At 37.8% G+C, this 18,930-nt stretch overlaps 1 non-coding gene across 1 annotated transcript; it reads left to right on the forward strand.

Annotated features, from left to right (window-relative positions):
- Positions 1 to 10,844: 10,844 nt before the first annotated feature.
- Positions 10,845 to 10,917, forward strand: TRNAE-UUC (transfer RNA glutamic acid (anticodon UUC)). The gene has a single exon. It is a non-coding gene; the product is annotated as a tRNA-Glu (tRNA).
- Positions 10,918 to 18,930: the final 8,013 nt, after the last annotated feature.

Raw genomic sequence — 18,930 nt, forward strand, 5'->3', positions numbered from 1 at the left:
CCTCTGTTTTCTCCTTCTCCTCCTGCCCTCAATCTTTCCCAGCATCAGGGTCTTTTCCAATGGTGGCTCTTTGCATCAGTTAGCCGAAACATTGGAGCTTCAGCTTCAGCATCAGTCCTTCCAATGAACATTCAGGATTGAGTTCCTTTAGAATTGACTGGTTTGATCTCCGTATTGCCTTTCTTTGGGATTGGGATGAAAACTGCCCTTTTCCAGTCCTGTGGCCACTGCTGAGTTTTCCAAATTTGCTGGCATATTGAGTGCAGCACTTTAACAGTATCATCTTTTAGGATTTGAAATAGCTCAGCTGAAATTCCATCACCTCCACTGACTTTGTTCATTGTAATGCTTCCTAAGGCCCACTTGGTTTCACACTCCAGGATGTCTGGCCCTAGGTTAGTGACCACACCATCATGGTTATCCAGCTCATTAAGACCTTTTTTGGACAGTTCATCTGTGTATTCCTTCTACCTCTTCTTAATCTCTTCTGCTTCTGTTAGGTCCTTGCTGTTTCTGTTCTTTATTGTGGTCATCTTTGCATGAAATGTTCCCCTGGTATCTACAATTTTCTTGAAGAAATCTCTAGTCTTTCCCATTCTGTTGTTTTCCTTTATTTCTTTGCACTGTTCCCGTAAGAAGTCTTTCTTAGCTCTCCTTGCTATTCTTTGGAACTCTGCATTCAGTAGGCATATCTTTTTCTCCTTTGCCTTTTGCTTCTCTTATTTTCTCAGCTATTTGTAAGCCCTCCTCAGACAACCATTTTGCCTTCTTGCATTTCTTTTTCTTTGGGATGGTTTTGGTCACCGCCTCCTGTACAATGTTATGAACCTCTGTCCATAGGACTTCAGGAACTCTATCAGATATAATCCCTTGAATCTATCTGTCACTTCCACTGTATAATCATAAGGGATTTTATCTAGGGCATGCGTATTTTGATTATATATTTTATTTATTTACAGTTGAACCTTGAAGAACACGGGTTTGAACTGTGTGTGTTCTCTTACACATGGATTTTTTTCAGTAGGAAATTCTACAGTCCTAAGTGATCTGTAGTTGGTTGATACAGAGAGGTGGGACAGCAGATATGGAGGAAACCAACTGCATATAAGTAAGGATAACTATAAGTTATACGAGGATTTTTCACTCCATAGAAGGCTGGCATCCCAACCCTCAACTCATCCCAACTCATATTTATATACTCATATACATATACCATATTTATATATATTATATATCTCAACTATATATATATATAACTTCTGTATGAATATTAGTATATAACTGTGTACATGTATTTAACTGTGTACAAGATGTTGCTATTTTATGTAGTCAGTGTTATTTACCTATATTGGTTATGGAGTCATTATTGTTTACCTATTTTTGATATGGAAGTGTATGTCAATCCCAAAGTCTTGATTTATCACTCCCTGCCCCCATTTCCACTATTACCTTTGGTAAACATTAAGATTGTTTTCTATATCTTTAGATCTGTTTGTAAATAAGTTCACTTGTTTCATATTTTAGATTACACATACAAGTGATATACCATATTTGTCTTTCTCTGACTTCCTTCACTCAAAATGATACTCTCTAGGTCCAACCATGTTGCTGTAAATGGGCAATATTCCATTCTTTTTTATTGCTGAGTAATATTCCATTGTATGTATGTACAACAACTTCATCCATTCATCTGTCAATGGATATTTAGATACCTTTCATGTCTTGGCTATTGTAAACAGTGCTTCTATGAACATTGGGGTGCATGTATTTTTTTAATGTGCCCAGGAGTAGGACTGCAGGATCAAATGGTAACTCTATTTTCAGGTTTTGTTTTGTTTTTTTTTTTTTTTTTTCAGTTTTTTTTAAGGAACATCCATACTGTTTTCCATGTTGGTTGCACCAAATTACATTCCCACCAACAGTGTAGGGGGGTTCCTTATTCTCCACACCCTTTCCAGCATTTATTACTGGTAGAATTTTTAATGATGGCTAATCTGACTGGTATGAGTGATACCTCATTGTGGTTTTGATTTGCATTTCTCTAATAATTAGCAATATTGAGCATATTTTCATGTCCCTATTGGCCATATGTCATCTTTGGAGAAATATCTGTTGAGGTCTTCTGGCAATCTTTAGATTGAGTTGTTTGTTTTCTGATACTTAAACTGTATGAGCTGTTTGTACATTTTAGAAATTCATCCCTTGTTGGTCACTTCATTTGCAAATGTTTCCTCCCAACCTGTCAGTTGTCTTTTTATTTTGTCTACAGTTTCCTTGCTGTAAAAAGGCTTTTAAGTTTATATTTGCTTGTTTTTGCTTTTATATCCATTACTCTAGGAGACAGATCCAAAAGAACATTGCTACAATTTATGTCAAAGAGTATTATTCCTATGTTTTCATCTAGGAGTTTTATAGTATCTGGTCTTATATTTATATATTTAATTTGGGTTTTTTGCAGAAAACAGGTAAATTTTTTATTTTTAATTTATTGAATTATACCATAAAACAACTTACATGCATATATAATTTTTTCAGTATTTACCAGTATTCTTGAATAAACACTTCCTTGATACATTTGAATTTAGGTTTTTTTCCTTTCTATATATTTATGTGATATAAATTACATTTATAAATTGGACTCATGGAGTTTGAACTGAACATTATTTAATGTGAGATAGTTAATATTATTATAAAATTAATATAAAATGTAAGTTAGCTTTGATATTTACATACTCATCATATTGAATATAATTACACAAATGAAATATTCCTTTTTCAGCAAAGTAGGTCTCATGAACTTATGTTGAGAGTTAACTGGTTTCATAAAGGTATTAAAAAGTTTCTTAATGAGCCTAGATGCACACCATATGCAAAAATTAACTTGAATGATAGATCTGATTGTAAACCTACATCTGTAAAACAGCTAGAAGAAAGCACAACAGATAATCTTTGTGACCCTGAGTTAGCCACAATTTCTTACAAAGAAACAAAAAGCGCAAAAAATAAAGGAAAAATTTGAAATTGAACATCAAAAATTATTAACTTCTGTTGTTCAACACTTAAGAAAATGAAGAGATAGACTACAGACCAGTAAATAATACTTACAAATGCATAACTGATAAAGGACTTTTGTTCAAAAATCTATAAAGAACTCAATTCAGTAATAATAAGTCAAACAACCCAATGAGGAAATGGAAAAATATTTGGACACAAATATTACATATAGATGAGAATAAACACTTGAAAACACATTCAACATAATTGGGGTAGTAGAGAAATGCAAATTAAAACTACAATGAGATACCACATGGCACCTTCTGTTATTGTACAGGTGCTCAGTCATGTCCAACTCTTTGAGACCCCATGGACTCAAAACTTCAATACCCATTGAAACATGTATATTATCTAGGGTGAAACAGATCACCAGTCCAGGTTGGATGCATGAGACAAGTGCTCAGGGCTGGTGCACTGGGATGACCCAGAGGGATGGGATGGGGAGGGAGGTGGGAAGGGGGTTCAGGATGGAGAACACATGTAAATCCATGGCTGATTCATGTCGATGTATGGCAAAAACCACTACAATATTGTAAAGTAATTAGCCTCCAACTAATAAAAATAAATGAAAAAAAAAACTTCAATACCAACTGTTGGTGAGGATGTGGAGCAATTAGAATTCTAATACATTATCAGTGGGACTATAAAATTACACAACCACTTTAGAAAAGAGTTTTGCAATTTCTTTGGGTTCTCTGAGAAGCTGATGCCTAGATAGAATTAGACATTCAAGAGATTTGTAAAGGAAAACACTTGTGAGGGTAGATAGGGAACTGGGTGGGGGGGGGGGGGGGGACTGTGTTAGCTGTTACAGGTCTAACCTCTGTGAAGAAGAGAAGGAAGAAAGGTGTGCTGAGAAGAAGTCAGTCTGTGACACATTTATAAGAAAAAAGTCAGCAAAGTTGGGCCAAAGTTGCCCATCAACCAAATTCTGCAACTCTCATGAACAAATCTGCCTCAGTATCCCTGCCAAGTCCAGTCAGTGGCTAGGAGCAGCTCCTGGTAATCATGACCTCAGCATAAACATGGTCATGAAAACAATAAGTCAGTTACATTCCCTGAAGCTAGAGATCTGAAAGATGCATTTTCATGGCCACAACAGTCCCCTCCTATGCTACATGTACCTCCTTCTCCATAGGAGTTCAGGCAGCAGGTTCTCCATGCTTCCTGTGGACGTTTCTTCCTCAGGAGAAACCTAGAAGAGGGGTTGTTGAAGTGTTCTTCCTCCTAGGGACCTAACTGTGTATTTTCAGCTGGCAGGTTCTAGACCAAAACCTTGGTTCAGGTTAGGGAACCAAGCAAAGAATAATTTTTAAAAGGGCCATGTACCCTCAGCCTCCTGTTCCTCCATTCTTATTTCTTTTGTACTACTTGTTAAGCAGCATTGACTGCTCATCTGTTAACTAACTCTACAATTCTCAAAAACACCCCTTTGGCTGCTCTTTGACCTTCCTTGTCGTTATGATAATTGTGGCTTCCTGGCTTCTGGCAGTTGAGCACCATCATCTGGCTTCTATAACTTGGTGGGGTAAGGGGGACACCATTGGTTTCCTCCCAATCTGTCGATTGTCTTTTTATTTCGTCTATAGTTTCTTTGCTGTACAAAGGTTTTTAAGTTTACATTTCCCCAATTTTTTTTTGTTTACATATCCTTTACTCTAGGAGACAGCTCCAAAAAACATTTCTAAAATGTATGTCAAAGAGTGTTATTGCTATGTTTTCATCTAGGAGTTTTATATTTATATATTTAATTATATATTTATTTTATATTTATATATTTAATTATATATTTATTTTATATTTATATAAATATAAATTTATTTATATATTTATATTTATTATAAATATAAATTTATTTATATATTTATATATAAATATAAATTTATTTATATATTTATATAAATATTTATATAAATATATAAAAATATATAAATGCATATACTATATATAAATATATATTATATATTATATATAATATATAAGAATTATATAATATATAAATATTATATAATATTTATATTATATAAATAATATATTATATATAGTAAAATATAAATATATATTTATATAAATATAATATAAATATTTATATTTATATATTTAATTCTTTTCGAGTTTATTTTTGTATGGGGTGTTAGAGAATATTCTAATTTCATTCTGTTACATGTAGCTGTCCAGTTTTCCCAGCACCAGTTATTGAAGCTGTCTTTACTGTATATTCTTGCCTCCTTTGTTATAGATTCAGTGAAGTTTAGTTGTCACTCAGTCCTGTCCAACTCTTTGTGACCCCGTGAACTGCAGCATGCCAGGCCTTTCTGTCCATCATGAACTCCCAGAGTCCGCCCAATCTCATGTCCATTGAGTCAGTGATGCCATCCAACCATCTCATCCTCTGTCGTCCCCTTCTCCTCCTGCCCTCAATCTTTCCCAGCATCAGGGTCTTTTCCAATGAGTCAGCTCCTCACATCAGGTGGCCAAAGTACTGGAGTTTCAGCTTCAGCATCAGTCCTTCCAGTGAACATCCAGGACTGATCTGCTTTAGGATGGACTGGTTGGATCTTCTTGCAGTTCAAGGGACTCTCAAGAGTCTTCTCCAACACCACAGTTCAAAAGCATCAATTCTTTAGCACTCAGCTTTCTTCACAGCCAAACTCTCACATCCATACATGACCACTGGAAAAACCATAGCCTTGACTAGACGGACCTTTGTTGGCAAAGTAATGTCTCTGCTTTTTAATATGCTGTCTAGGTTGGGTATAACTTTCCTTCCAAGGAGTAAGCGTCTTTTAATTTCATGACTGCAGTCACCATCTGCAGTGATTTGGAGCCCCAAAAAACAAAGTCAGCCACTGTTTCCCCATCTATTTGCCATGAAGTGATGGGACCAGATGCCATGATCTTAGTTTTCTGAATGTTGAGCTTTAAGTCAACTTTTTGACTCTCCTCCTTCATTTTCATCAGGAGTCCCTTTAGTTCTTTTTCACTTTCTGCCATATGGGTGGTGTCATCTGCATATCTGAGGTTATTGATACTTCTCCCGGCAATCTTGATTCCAGCTTGTGCTTCCTCCAGCCCAGCATTTCTCATGATGTACTCTGCATATAAGTTAAATAAGCAAGATGACAATATACAGCCTTGATGTACTCCTTTTCCTATTTGGAACCAGTCTGTTGTTCCATGTCCAGTTCTAACTGTTGCTTCCTGACCCGCATACAGGTTTCTCAAGAGGCAGGTCAAGTGGTCTGGTATTCCCATCTCCTTCAGAATTTTCCACAGTTTATTGTGATCCACACAGTCAAAGGCTTTGGCGTAGTCAATAAAGCAGAAATAGATGTTTTTCTGGAACTCTCTTGCTTTTTCGATGATCCAGCGGATATTGGCAATTTGATCTCTGCTTCATCTGCCTTTTCTAAAACCAACTTGAACATCTGGAAGTGTACGATTCACATATTGCTGAAGCCTGGCTTGGAGAATTTTGAGCATTACTTTACTAGCGTGTGAGATGAGTACAATTGTGCTCAAATGTGTTTAAGCATTCTTTGGCATTGCCGTTCTTTGGGATTGGATTGAAAACTGACCTTTTCCATTTGTGTGGCCACTGCTGAGTTTTCCAGATTTGCTGCCATATTGAGTGCAGCACTTTCACAGCATCATCTTTCAGGATTGGAAATAGCTCAACTGGAATTCCATCACCTCCACTAGCTCTGTTCATAGTGATGCTTTCTAAGGCCCACTTGACTTCACTTTATAGGAAGTCTGGCTCTAGGTGAGTGTGAGTGATCACACCATCATGATTATCTGGGTCATGAAGATGTCTTTTTTGTACAGTTCTTCTGTGTATTCTTGCCACCTCCTCTTAATGTCTTCTGCTTCTGTTAGGCCCATACCATTTCTGCCCTTTATTGAGCCCATCTTTGCATGAAATGTTCCCTTGGTATCTCTAATTTTCTTGAAGAGATCTCTAGTCTTTCCCATTCTATTGTTTTCCTTTATTTCTTTGCACTGATTGCTGAGGAAGGCTTTCTTATCTCTCGTTGCTATTCTTTGGAACTCTGCATTCAAATGGGAATATCTTTCCTTTTCTCCTTTGCTTTTTGCTTCTCTTCTTTTCACAGCTATTTGTAAGGCCTCCTCAGACAGCCATTTTGCTTTTTTGCATTTCTTTTCCATGGGGATTGTCTTGATCCCTGTCTCCTGTACAATGTCACGAACCTCTGTCCATAGTTCATCTCTGTCTATCAGATCTAGTCCCTTAAATCTATTTCTCACTTCCACTGTATAGTCATACCCTTATGACTATACAGTCATAACTGAATGGTCTAGTAGTTTTCCCCATTTTCTTCAATTTCAGTCAGAATTTGGCAATAAGGAGCTCATGATCTGAGCCACAGTCAGCTCCCAGTCTTGTTTTTGCTGACTGTATAGATCTTCTCCATCTTTGGCTGCAAAGAATATAATGTTGTAGATTAATTGACCACAAATGTGTGGGTTTAATTTTTGGCTTTCTATCCTATTCCACTGATCTATATGTCTGTATTTGTGCCAGTACCATACTGTTCTGATTACTGTAGCTTTGTAGTATATGCTGAAGTCAGGAAGCATGTTTTGTCCAGCTCCATTATTCTTTCTCAAGATTGTTTTGGCTGTTTGGCTATTCTTTCTCAAGACTGTTTTGGCTGTTTTAAAATGTTGTACAAACTTTTAAAAAATTTCTTCCAGTTCTGTGAAAAATGTCCTTGGTAATTTGATAGGGATTGTCCTGAATCTGTAGATTGCCTTGGGTAGTATGGTCATTTGAACAATATTGATTCTTCCAATCCAAGAACATGGTGTATATTTCTAACTGTTCATTCTAAATTCAATTTATTTTATCAGCATCTTACAGTTTTCAGAGTACAGGTATTTTGCCTCCCTAACTATTAATAGGTTTTGTTGTTGTTGTTGTTGTTGTTCAGTTGCTAACTCATTTCCAACTCTTTATAACCCCATGAACTGCAGCACACCAGGCTTCCCTGTCCTTTATCATCTCCCAAAGTTTGCTCAAACTCATGTCCATTGAGTTGGTGATGCCATCCAACCATCTCATCCTCTGTCATCCCCTTCTCCTTTTGCCCTCAGTCTTCCCCAGCATCAAGGTCTTTTCCAATGAGTCGGCTCTTCACATCATGTGGCCACAGTATTGGAACTTCAGCTTCAGTGTCAGTCCTTCCAATGAATATTCAGGGTTGATTTCCTTTAGGATTGACTAGTTTGATCTCCTTGCTGTCCAAGTAACTCTCAAGAGTCTTTTCCAGAACCACAATTTAAAAGCATCAATTCCTTGGTGCCCAGCCTTCTTTATGGTCCAACTCTCACATCTGTACTCATAGGTATTTTATTATTTTTGATGTAATGGTAAATGAGATTGTTTCCTTAAGTTCTCTTTTTGCTACTTATTGTTAGTATATATACTTGCTAGAGATATCCATATATTAATTTTGTATCCAGCAACTTTACCATGTTCACTGATGAGCTCTAGTAGTTTTCGGATAGAATCTTTAGGATTTTCTATGTATACCATCTTGTTATCTGTGAAAAGTGACAAGTTTACTTCCCCTTTCCAATTTAGATTTCATTTCTTTCTTTTTCTTCTTTGATTTCCATGGCTAGGGCTTCCAAAACTATGTTGAATAAAAGTGGTGAGAGTGAGCATCTCTTTGCCATCCTCAACATTTTGAATCAGAATACTAATCAGGTGCTAATATCAAAATCCACTATCCAAATTTGATGTAGAATTAAAATATATTGTTTTGATGTGAAAACAACAATTAAAAATTATTATAAGGAAATTCAGAAATATCCACTAGACCAGAGAAAAATACCCAATCTAGGAGATGCTGATAGGAATACTCCAATTGAAATAGTAATTAAATAACTTATTTAGATTCTCCTAATTTATGGAGACTTAAGATAAAAGGCATGGGCTAAATGTGATATTCATGAGGAAGTAATATTCATGAGGGAAGTGGATTAGGGCTTTCTCCAATCTGAATGTACTCCAATTCCCAGTACAACACCCCCCCCCCTTTTTTTTTTCTTAAACTAATCTGACATTTTCCTTGTCCCTTAATGACCTTAATATTGATATAAATTGTATTATCAATAAAAAAGCAAAGTTAGGTGCCCTCCCTTCTTATCCTTAAAATGTCTATTTCTTACTCCTATCTTTGAACATACACTAATAATTCTATAATAACAGGAAAAGAATAATATTTTAAGCAGTCGGTCTTGCTTCTAATTTTAATAAAAATGTTTCTGGTAATTCACTGTCCATATGAATTTAGGTATAATATAGCCCATATTTTTATCAAGTTACAGTGATCCTTTTTACTTTAAAAGAGATATTATAAACATAGACATTGAATTTTATAGATTTTTAAAATTTATAGTGGTCTATATATTTACAATGTATGGATGTGAGAGTTGGACTGTGAGGAAAGCCGAGCACCGAAAAATTGATGCTTTTGAACTATGGTGTTGGAGAAGACTCTTGAGAGTCCCTTGGACTGCAAGGAGATCCAACCAGTCCATCCTAAAGGAGATAAGTCCTGGGTGTTCATTGGAAGGACTGGTGCTGAAGCTGAAACTCCAATACTTTGGCCACCTCATGCAAAGAGTTGACTCATTGGAAAAGACCCTGATGCTGGGAGGGGTTGGGGGCAGGAGGAGAAGGGGACGACAGAGGATGAGATGGCTGGATGGCATCACCGACTCAATGGACATGAGTCTGAGTGAACTCCGGGAGTTGGTGATGGACAGGGAGGCCTAGTGTGCTGCGATTCATGGGGTCGCAAAGAGTCAGACACTACTGAGCGACTGAACTGAAATGAACTGATATATTTACAAGATTGTTGTAATTTGCTGGTGTCTTAATTTCAAATGAATTTTCAATATCCTGCATTTGTAGTTGCCTCTTCTCTTGGTTTCTGTTTTTGATACATATTTGTGTGCAGATGATATCATACATTTCCTGTATGTTTGTCTTTCCCAGTGAGTCTTTCCATTCACAACTTTCTTGTTTCTAGTTCTGGGCTTTTCTTTTCCACCTACAGAAATTCCTTTAGTATTTGTTATAAAGCTGGTTTGGTGGTGTTGAATTCTCTTAGCTATCCTCTTCTATAAAGCTTTTAATTTCTCCATCAAATCTGAATGAGAGCCTTGCTGGGTAGAGTATTCTTGACTGTAGGTTTTTTTCCTTAAATCATTTTAATTGTAACATGCCACTCCCTTCTGGCCTGCAGATTTTCCGCTGAAAAATCAGCTGATCACCTTGTAGGGATTCCTTTGTATGTTATTTATTGCTTTTCTCTTGTTGCTTTTAATATTTTCTCTTTGTATTTAATTTTTGATTAATATGTGCCTTGGCATGTTTCCCCTTGACTTTATCCTATAAAGGACTCTCTGCACTTCCTGGATTTGAGTATTTCATTTCCCAGGGAAGTTTTCAACTATTATCTCTTCAAATATTTTCTCAGGCTGCACCTCTCTTCTCATTCTTTGACCCTGTAATATGAATGTTAGTGCATTTAATGTTGTTCAGATGTCTCTTTGTCCTAATTTCTTTTCCATCTTTCTTTATTCTGTTCTACATCAGTGATTTCCACCATTGTTTCAGTTCACTTATTCATTATTCTGCCATATTTATTCTGCTATTGTTTCCTTCTAGTATATTTTTCATTTCAGTTACTGTATTGCTTAATTCTTGGTTTGTTCTTTAAATCTTATAGCTCTTTATAATTCTTGTGGGGAATTCCCTGGCAGTCCAGTGGTTAGGACTTAGTACTTTCACTGCTGAGGACCTAGATTCAATCCCTGGTCAGGGAACAAAGCTCCCACAAGCCACAAAGCATGGCCAAAACAGCAAAAAATAAACAAAACAATTTCTTATATCTTCTGGTCTGTGCCTCCACTCTTTTTCCAGCATCTTATATCATCTTCACTATCATTATTCTGAATTCATTTTTCAGGCAGAGTGCCTATCTCCACTTCACTTATTAGTTCTTTGCGTTTTTATCTTGTTTCTTCATATGCAACATATTTCTCTGCCATCTCATTTTGTCTAACTCTTCCTGTTTGTGGACTCTGTTCCTCTGTTCCACAGATTGCAGTTCTTCTTGTTTCTGGTGCCTGCTCCCTGGTGGGTGAGCTTTGTCCAGGGGCTTGTGCAGGCTTCCTGGCAAGAGGGGCTGGTGTCTGCCCACTGGTGGATAGGGCTGATTCATATACTGTCAGGGCCAGGGAAGATGCATGTCTAGAGGTAGCTGTGGGATCAGGACTTTAGGCAGGCTGTCTGTTGATGGATGGGACTTGGTTCACACTCTGCTGGTTGTTTGGCCCAAGCCATCCCAGCACTGGAGTCTCTGAAAGCTGTTGGGTGAGGCAGGTCTCAGTGCCAAAATGGTGACCCATGGAAGAGCTCACACTGAGGAATATTCCCTGGTGCCTCTGCCACAACTGTCCATTTCCCCACTGTGGCCACAGCCAACTTTCACCTCCCCTCAAGCCCACAGGTAAGTCTGGCCTACGCTCCTATGAAGTCACTGCTTTGGCCTGCATCTCAGTGCATGTGAAACCTTGTGTGGAGTTTCACACAAGGGTAGAGTTCTGTTTTCCCAGTTCTATAAAATTCCTGCAATCAAACCCTGCCGGCCTTCAAATAAAATGTTCTGGGGGTTCTTCCCCTTGATGCCAGACATCCAGACTGGGGAGCCTGATGTGGGACTCAGAAATTTCACTCCTGTGGGAGAACCTCTGCCCTATTATAATTCTATAATTATTTTCCAGTTTCTGTGTCACTCAGCCAACAAGTATGGGATTTGATTATATCACAAAAGTTCCCCTCCTACCATCTCACTATGACTTCTTCTTTGTTTTTGGTTGTATAATATCTTTTTCAGTTGGTTCCAGTCTTTTTTTGTTGGTGGTTATTCAGCTGTTCAGGCTTCCCTTGGGGCTCAGCTGGTAAAGAATCTGCCTGCAATGTGGGAGATCTGGGTTCAATCCCTGGGTTGGGAAGATCCCCTGGAGAAGGGAAAGTCTACCTACTCCAGTATTCTGGCCTGGAGAATTCCATGGACTATATAGTCCATGGGGTTGCAAAGAGTCAGACATGACTGAGCGGCTTTCACTTTCACTCAGCAGTCAGTTGTGATTTTGATGTTTTGTGAGAGGAGGTGAGCTTAAGTCCCTCTACGATATCATCTTGTCCTTGTCCTTTTTATCATACACTTAAATCATTTGCAGAGTTGTTGACTTTCACTTAATTTATTCTATTAAAGACTAAAAAAAATGTATAAGTTTAACACTAACATTGTGCATCTGGATGTATTCCATGATATTTCCATGTTTTTGCTTCATTTATTTTGAAACTCAACTTTGTAGCCTTAAAAGATCATGATAGTTTTGTTTTCACTGTGGGTTGCACCTCTTATCATTATAAAATGGAACTCTTTTATAGTTTAATGTTTTTCTTTCAAGTTTACTTTCTGTGATGTTAGTAGTAGTAGTAGTAGTAGTAGCAGTAGTTAAGTTGCTAAGTCATGTCTGACTCTTGTAACCCCATGGACTGTAGCCTGCCAGGCTCCTCTGTCCATGGGATTCTCCAGGCAAGAATACTGGAGTGGATTGCCATTTCCTTCTCCAGGGGATCTTCCTGACCCAGGCATCAAACCTGGGTCTCCTGCATTGCAGGAAGATTCTTTACCGACTGAGCTGTGATGTTAATATTTCCACCTTATTCTTTCTTTTTAGATTTTACCATGTATGTCTTTGCCTATCATAGCAGTTTTAACATTTCTGTATCATTTTGTTTAAGCAGAATATTATTAGATTTTTTGTTTCTTAAATCTATGCCTTTTTAATGAAGATACTTAAAACTTTGTATTTAACACCATTGTGATTTTTACATTCACTGTCATAAGCTATGGACTTAATTTATTCAAATGTCTTATTTGACCATTTTTGTTGTAAACTTCCTTTCTCTATTTTTATTTGTGCCATAAAAGTAGACAAGAGAGCTACTGTTTATCAAGCTATCAGCTAACAGTATTCTGTATACTACTATAAAAAAAATCTTAATTTATTACAATAACCGTGTAAGGTACAAGTTCCCTCTTTAAAAATGAAGATACTAAGTGTTTCTGAGGCCATTAACTTGCCTAAGATCACTTAGCCAGTAAGTGATGGAGTCAGAATTGATATCCAATAATTCTACAGTACCAAATGAAAATTCATGACCAATCTTTTTCTCTTTCCCTCCCTCCCTTCCTACCCCCTCCTCTTTGTCTTTCTCTCAACTTCATTGTTTTATCATCTGTAGTGAATTGGAAAATATACCTTCTGATCTTCTGATTATAAAATGGCCTGCTGAGCACATGATGCAGCCTTTCTTTTAAGAAAAATATCAAAGAGTGTTTTGTAAGTGAATTTATCTATTGTTAAGTCAAAAGGGTGATTACTTAGAAGACAAGAAATTAAGTAGTTACTGAGAAACTGAAAGATCTAATGATATTAAAGAGGGAAATGGTAACTAGAAAGTATGTAGGGGCCAGCAGGAAAGTACCAACACAAAAAGGTAGGTGTGAAAATCAGGAAGTTTCGTGAGTGGACAAGTAGAAACCAGGAACAGGGGAATATAAAAGGGTACCAACAGGAACTTTGGTCAGAGTAATGCGTGAGGAAATACACATGGCATTAGACAGGCAACTGAAACTGGGTGACATGTTCCCATGTAGGAGCAGAGTTTAAGAAGAAAAAGTGCCTCTATTTCGCTAATGATGTCAGGGAAGACAAGGAAGTAGTGGGGGCCAGAATAATATTTGCTGGTGTACCCTATCTGGCAGGATTATCTGTTGTTGTTTAGTGACTAACTTGTGTCTGACACCTTTGCAACCCCACGAACTGTAGCCTGCCAGGCTCCGCTGTCCATGGGATTTTCCAGGCAAGAATATTGGAATGGGTAGCCATTCCTTTCTCCAGGGGACCTTCCCGACCCAGGGATTAAACCTGCATCTCCTGCATTGCAGGTGGATTCTTTACCACTGAGCCACCAAGCCTACTTAAATCCAATTTCTCCATAAGAGTATGGAGCACAACCCTGGAAGCTGCTGCTACTTCTCCCCAACGTTATATAGTTAGGATCCTCAACTGCAAAGTTTATAATTAAAAGAGGGAAAAAAGTATACATAATACACAGACAGAAAAGCCTATGTGAATAAAATGAAAATTACACTGATTACACTATAAGCAAAAAAGAAAAGACTTAACTAAAGAACAGGGGAACAAATTTTAATGCTTACTCCCAAAGTAAGTATTTCTTTGGGAAAAAACAACTCCAATTAAAATCTCAAGGGAATTTTTCAAACTAAAAATCCAGTTCTAAAGTGAAATTAAAAGAAAAAACAAACAATAACATAAAATAGAAAATGTAAAAATTAGAGACTGGCACCATCACATATTAAAGCATATTTTATACATATATATATAATCATTAAGACAGTATAGCACTACTGTAAAAACAGGCAGCTCAAGAAATAGAATAGAAAACCTAGAAATAAAGCCAGTAAATACAGAAATTTAAAATAGGTTTCTAAGCCCTTATCTCCAATTCCAAAAATCTCTAAAAATCTCTGACAACCAAGCCTTTTTTTCCCCAAAACTAATTTGGAGGAAAAACTAGAAGCTAACTGATAAGAGGCTATTTGTAGCCTTTGAAAATCCCATGTAATAGGAGCACTCAGAAGTTTCATTAGAGAAATAGCAATGTGTTTGACTACAGGGTGCAGCAGAGGTGTTATATACAATATGTGTTATATTCCATATACATTTTTTCTGAAGGATTGGGATAACATCAGAAATCTAGATGCATGAGAGTACAATTTTTACTAACATGGACTTTCCTTTATGTCTCAAACAAAAATTTATCGGAATCTTAGTCTTTTTACACATAGAAACCTTTAAAGGCAATTTATGTTATTATTCAAGGAAGGGCTCCAAATTCTGTTATGTTTTCAAGGCTTTGTATGGAAGAAAGGAGGTCATTAATGGTTTCTGGTCTATTTTAACTGGATAAATATAAGTAGTTTCTACATATACACTGAGTGGATAAGCTTCATGGAAAGGCGGAGCTTAAAGGATAAGCTTCAAGGAAAGAGAGCATGGTTGCTTCAGAGAGATGCTCAAAGAGAAGGGTTAAGATGGCATCCAGAGCAGAGAGAGGCACTGGCCAAAGATGAAGGAGAAGGGCCTCCCCAGGCTGGAGAGGGCAAGAGAAGATACTCTATGTGTGGGGCTTAGGGAGTTAGAGATCGCCCACTGAAAGAACAGGAACATGTCCTCTGCCAATTATCAGCTGAGAGGAGTGTGAGATTAAAGGACTAGGTAACTTAAGGAGAGTAATGAAAAGACTGAACTCATCGCAGTGGGAAAAGAGTGTGTACTGAGTGGAGTGGGAGTGTTTTTAGAACCCCAGTACTATCAGAGACTAAAAAAGTCCTAAGAGAGTCTCGCACATTGGAATTCACCTGGTCCCTAGCCCCCCATTATCAAAACCATTTAGAGCTATTTGCATTCTGCAGTCCTCTGTCCTCCTCTAGGCATGACAGGGCTAGCAGCTTGCCTGTCTCCGGACTGAGAACCACTTTGGCTCTGGCTACTGCTGCCACTCCCAAGGCAGTTAACTGATCCTGGCTCCCGAGGGCTCTTACTTGACACATACCTCTCCAGGGCTCAGCTGGCACAAGATTGCCAACAAGTTGATGAGGAAGAGATATAAGTTAAACAAAATTGGCAGGCAATTTTCTCAGGATTTAGGGAGGAAAAGGAGAGTAAAATGGTAAGAAAGAGTGGCAGATTCTCTTAGCTGAGACCAAGACTCAGAATCAACTGAAGGCCAGAGGACACATTAGCGTTTATCCAGAAGTGACCTTGAGATGAGCTGCTTTGAGTTTGAACATGATTCCAAACTTAGCATTGACTGTGAAATAAGCCTGCTTTGTGCAGATCCAGTTGGAGCCCTCTGAAGAACGCCCCCACTGCTGGAATATTTTTTGATATACTGCAGCCTTGCAGGTAGTTGACAGCTTGGCTCAAACTGCAGAGTACATTTTGGACCCAGGAAAGCCCTGCTCAGTGAAGAGGTAAGCCAGAGAAACACCTAAATGGTAGGCTCTTAACCAATAGCAGTTGTAAATTTCTTATTAGAACAGGCAGCTGAACCTAGGATGGGGAAGATTATTGCTCAAAGTTGCAAAACTAAGTAGTAACTGTCCTGCATGTTTGATCTCTCTAAACCCACTTGCCCATATGGGCTTTCCCTCTTATATTTCTTTTTGTACCAGACGGCTGGACCATACATACCCCCCCAAAAAAAACAAAAAACAAAAAACTTTTTTGAGAAGGAGGATGGGTGCAGTAAAATAAATATGAAGACCAAATAGGAAATTTTTCTCTGTATACCTCCTTGCAAAGTTCTTCTGTGTCATTTGTTTTGAAAGTTATTTCATTAGCTAAATATTTTTTTCATATTAAAAAAAGCCCACTGAAAAAGCTACATCTGTATAAAACAGATAAATGAAGAGCTGTGGTGATAATAGTAGTTGGGGGTGGAAGTGGGGAGTAGTTGGGGTTGGAAGTGGGGTGAGATGCACAAACTTAACTAGGTTTTCAGTGCCTGTGGTGCTTCAGCACTGGGACAGCATGTTTTGGCTCCAATGAGCCCAAAAAAAACTCTGGAAAAATTTCACTAGAGTCTGGGATCCTGGGGATTTTGAAAGTTCATTGAGGCCTCCAGATGAGATTAAAGTGTAAGCATAGTAGCTGTTGGAAGTGTGTAAAAGAATGAGAAGATTTTTATTAAGGAAATTTGCTGCTGTTTATAAGAAAGAAGAAAAGAAAAATGTTTTTTGCATGAATAAATCTTAACCCTTCATGTCTATCATCATTTACTTGATGCATCAGTGCCAGGACTTCTTCGGATGCTTCAGGTAGAGAAACAGGGAAGGGAAACCAGAAGGGCCATCTCTACTACCCCACTCTCCCCCCCGCCTCTGTAGAGTGCTGCTTTTTTACAGCCTGACTTGATCTTCACATTCACTCTGACTTTTCCTTAGATTTCTCTTGGAATTTTCCCTGGCCCAGAAGCCCCCATCTTTGTTACAAGAGGTCAGATCCCTGATGTCGTATGTCTGGGAGCAGCAGGACATCCTCGTTAAGGAGAAGGTTCATACATGGTCGTTGGGTCAAACTCCCAAGGACACTTCACATTCCTGCCTGGGTTCCCAAGTTCCCTCTGGAGAAAGCATAATCTCCAAATTAGGGAAGAGTTTTCTCACAAGCAAAGTTTTGCAGTGTTGCAAAGTAGGAAAAACATGGGATTTGAAATTGGAGGACCTTGGACGTGAGTCCCAACTCCATGACTTTGTAAAGTCTATGGCATATGTCACAACATTTCTGACCCACAGAAATGAAGTCAGTAATACCTATGTTACAAAGTTTTATAAGGATTAAATAAGATCAAGATTTTATTGTAGTGGTTAACATAAATTATTCAATAAATGAATAATAGTCATTATCATGTGAGTAAATATGTGGTACATGGTGGTGGAAAGATGTGTGAAATGAGCTTTGTGGGAGAAGGGAAAGAAGAAGGGAAGTAAGATTTTCACTGACAGGTTTCAATATAAAATGCAGGTCATCAGGAGATGCAGGTACCCAAGCAGGAGAGAGACACTGGAGAGAATAATGACAAAGTCTAGAAATCTGGTTGAGGAGAGGGAGCCAGTAAACACTTTGCCTATTTAAACAATGCATTTTGTAAAAACACAATTTCACAGCATAAGGGAAATATTAATTAGGAAAAATATGCATAATCTTGACATACAACAGATCACAAATTTTCATTTACCATGAACCATTTCATTCTTCTGCATTTGCAGAGGGTTTTTAAACGCTTATTAAGCATTTAATAGATTGTAAAGATTTTGACCTCATTTTTATTCCCATTTTTCATTGGATAAGGTCATGTATTTAATAGGTTTCCCAGTCAGTGATCAGCCAAGGACCCTTTGACTCTGAGTTCAATACTTATTTCACTATCACAGCAAATGCTGTTGAACTTTAGGCCATTTGGAGAGTCAGAAGACTAAGGAAAATAGAGCCACTCGTATCATCCCCAAACCATACTAGCTCAACCTGAAACTCTTTAAATCCCCCAGTATTTACTGTCTATCTGTGAAGCACTAGAAGGAGAGTTTGTTGTGAAATCAGAAGCCCTGGCCTACTTCTGGCCCTAAGATATCTAGTTATTGTAAAAGTCATGTCACTGCTCTGTCCCATATTGCCCTCAGTCTGAAAATTTGAGGTCAGATTGCATGTTGGGGTTGACATATCAAATGAAATGTATTAGGAATTTAAGCTTCATTACTTTAAAAAGCAGCCTCCCACTAAAGGATTTCTCTGGGTGTCTGTCTACTTATTGCAACTTATAGGGTCCAGCAGGTCTTGGGTGATATCAGATGATGAGGAAAGGCTGGGGAAGGGCATGAGAGGATAAAGATTATGAGGGCCTGTGATCTAAGCAGTCCAGAGAGATGGTAGAAAGGAGGGCTAAGATAGATTTTAGCTGAGAAAGCATTCATTCTTTTATTCAACAAGTGTTTATTTAGAGTCATCTGGCTGGGTTTACTGGGTTTACTGCATTTCTAGGACTGTGACACTTTTCTGATCCTCTTCTCTTACTCAAAAATTATGAACTTAATTTGAATTTTTGACAATTAGGAATGCCTCATGGGATGGAAGGGCAGAAACCAACAAAGATCCTTTCCTGTGTAAAATATAAAT

This window comes from Dama dama, chromosome 3 (assembly GCF_033118175.1).
Source record: "Dama dama isolate Ldn47 chromosome 3, ASM3311817v1, whole genome shotgun sequence".
Lineage (NCBI taxonomy): Eukaryota > Metazoa > Chordata > Mammalia > Artiodactyla > Cervidae > Dama > Dama dama.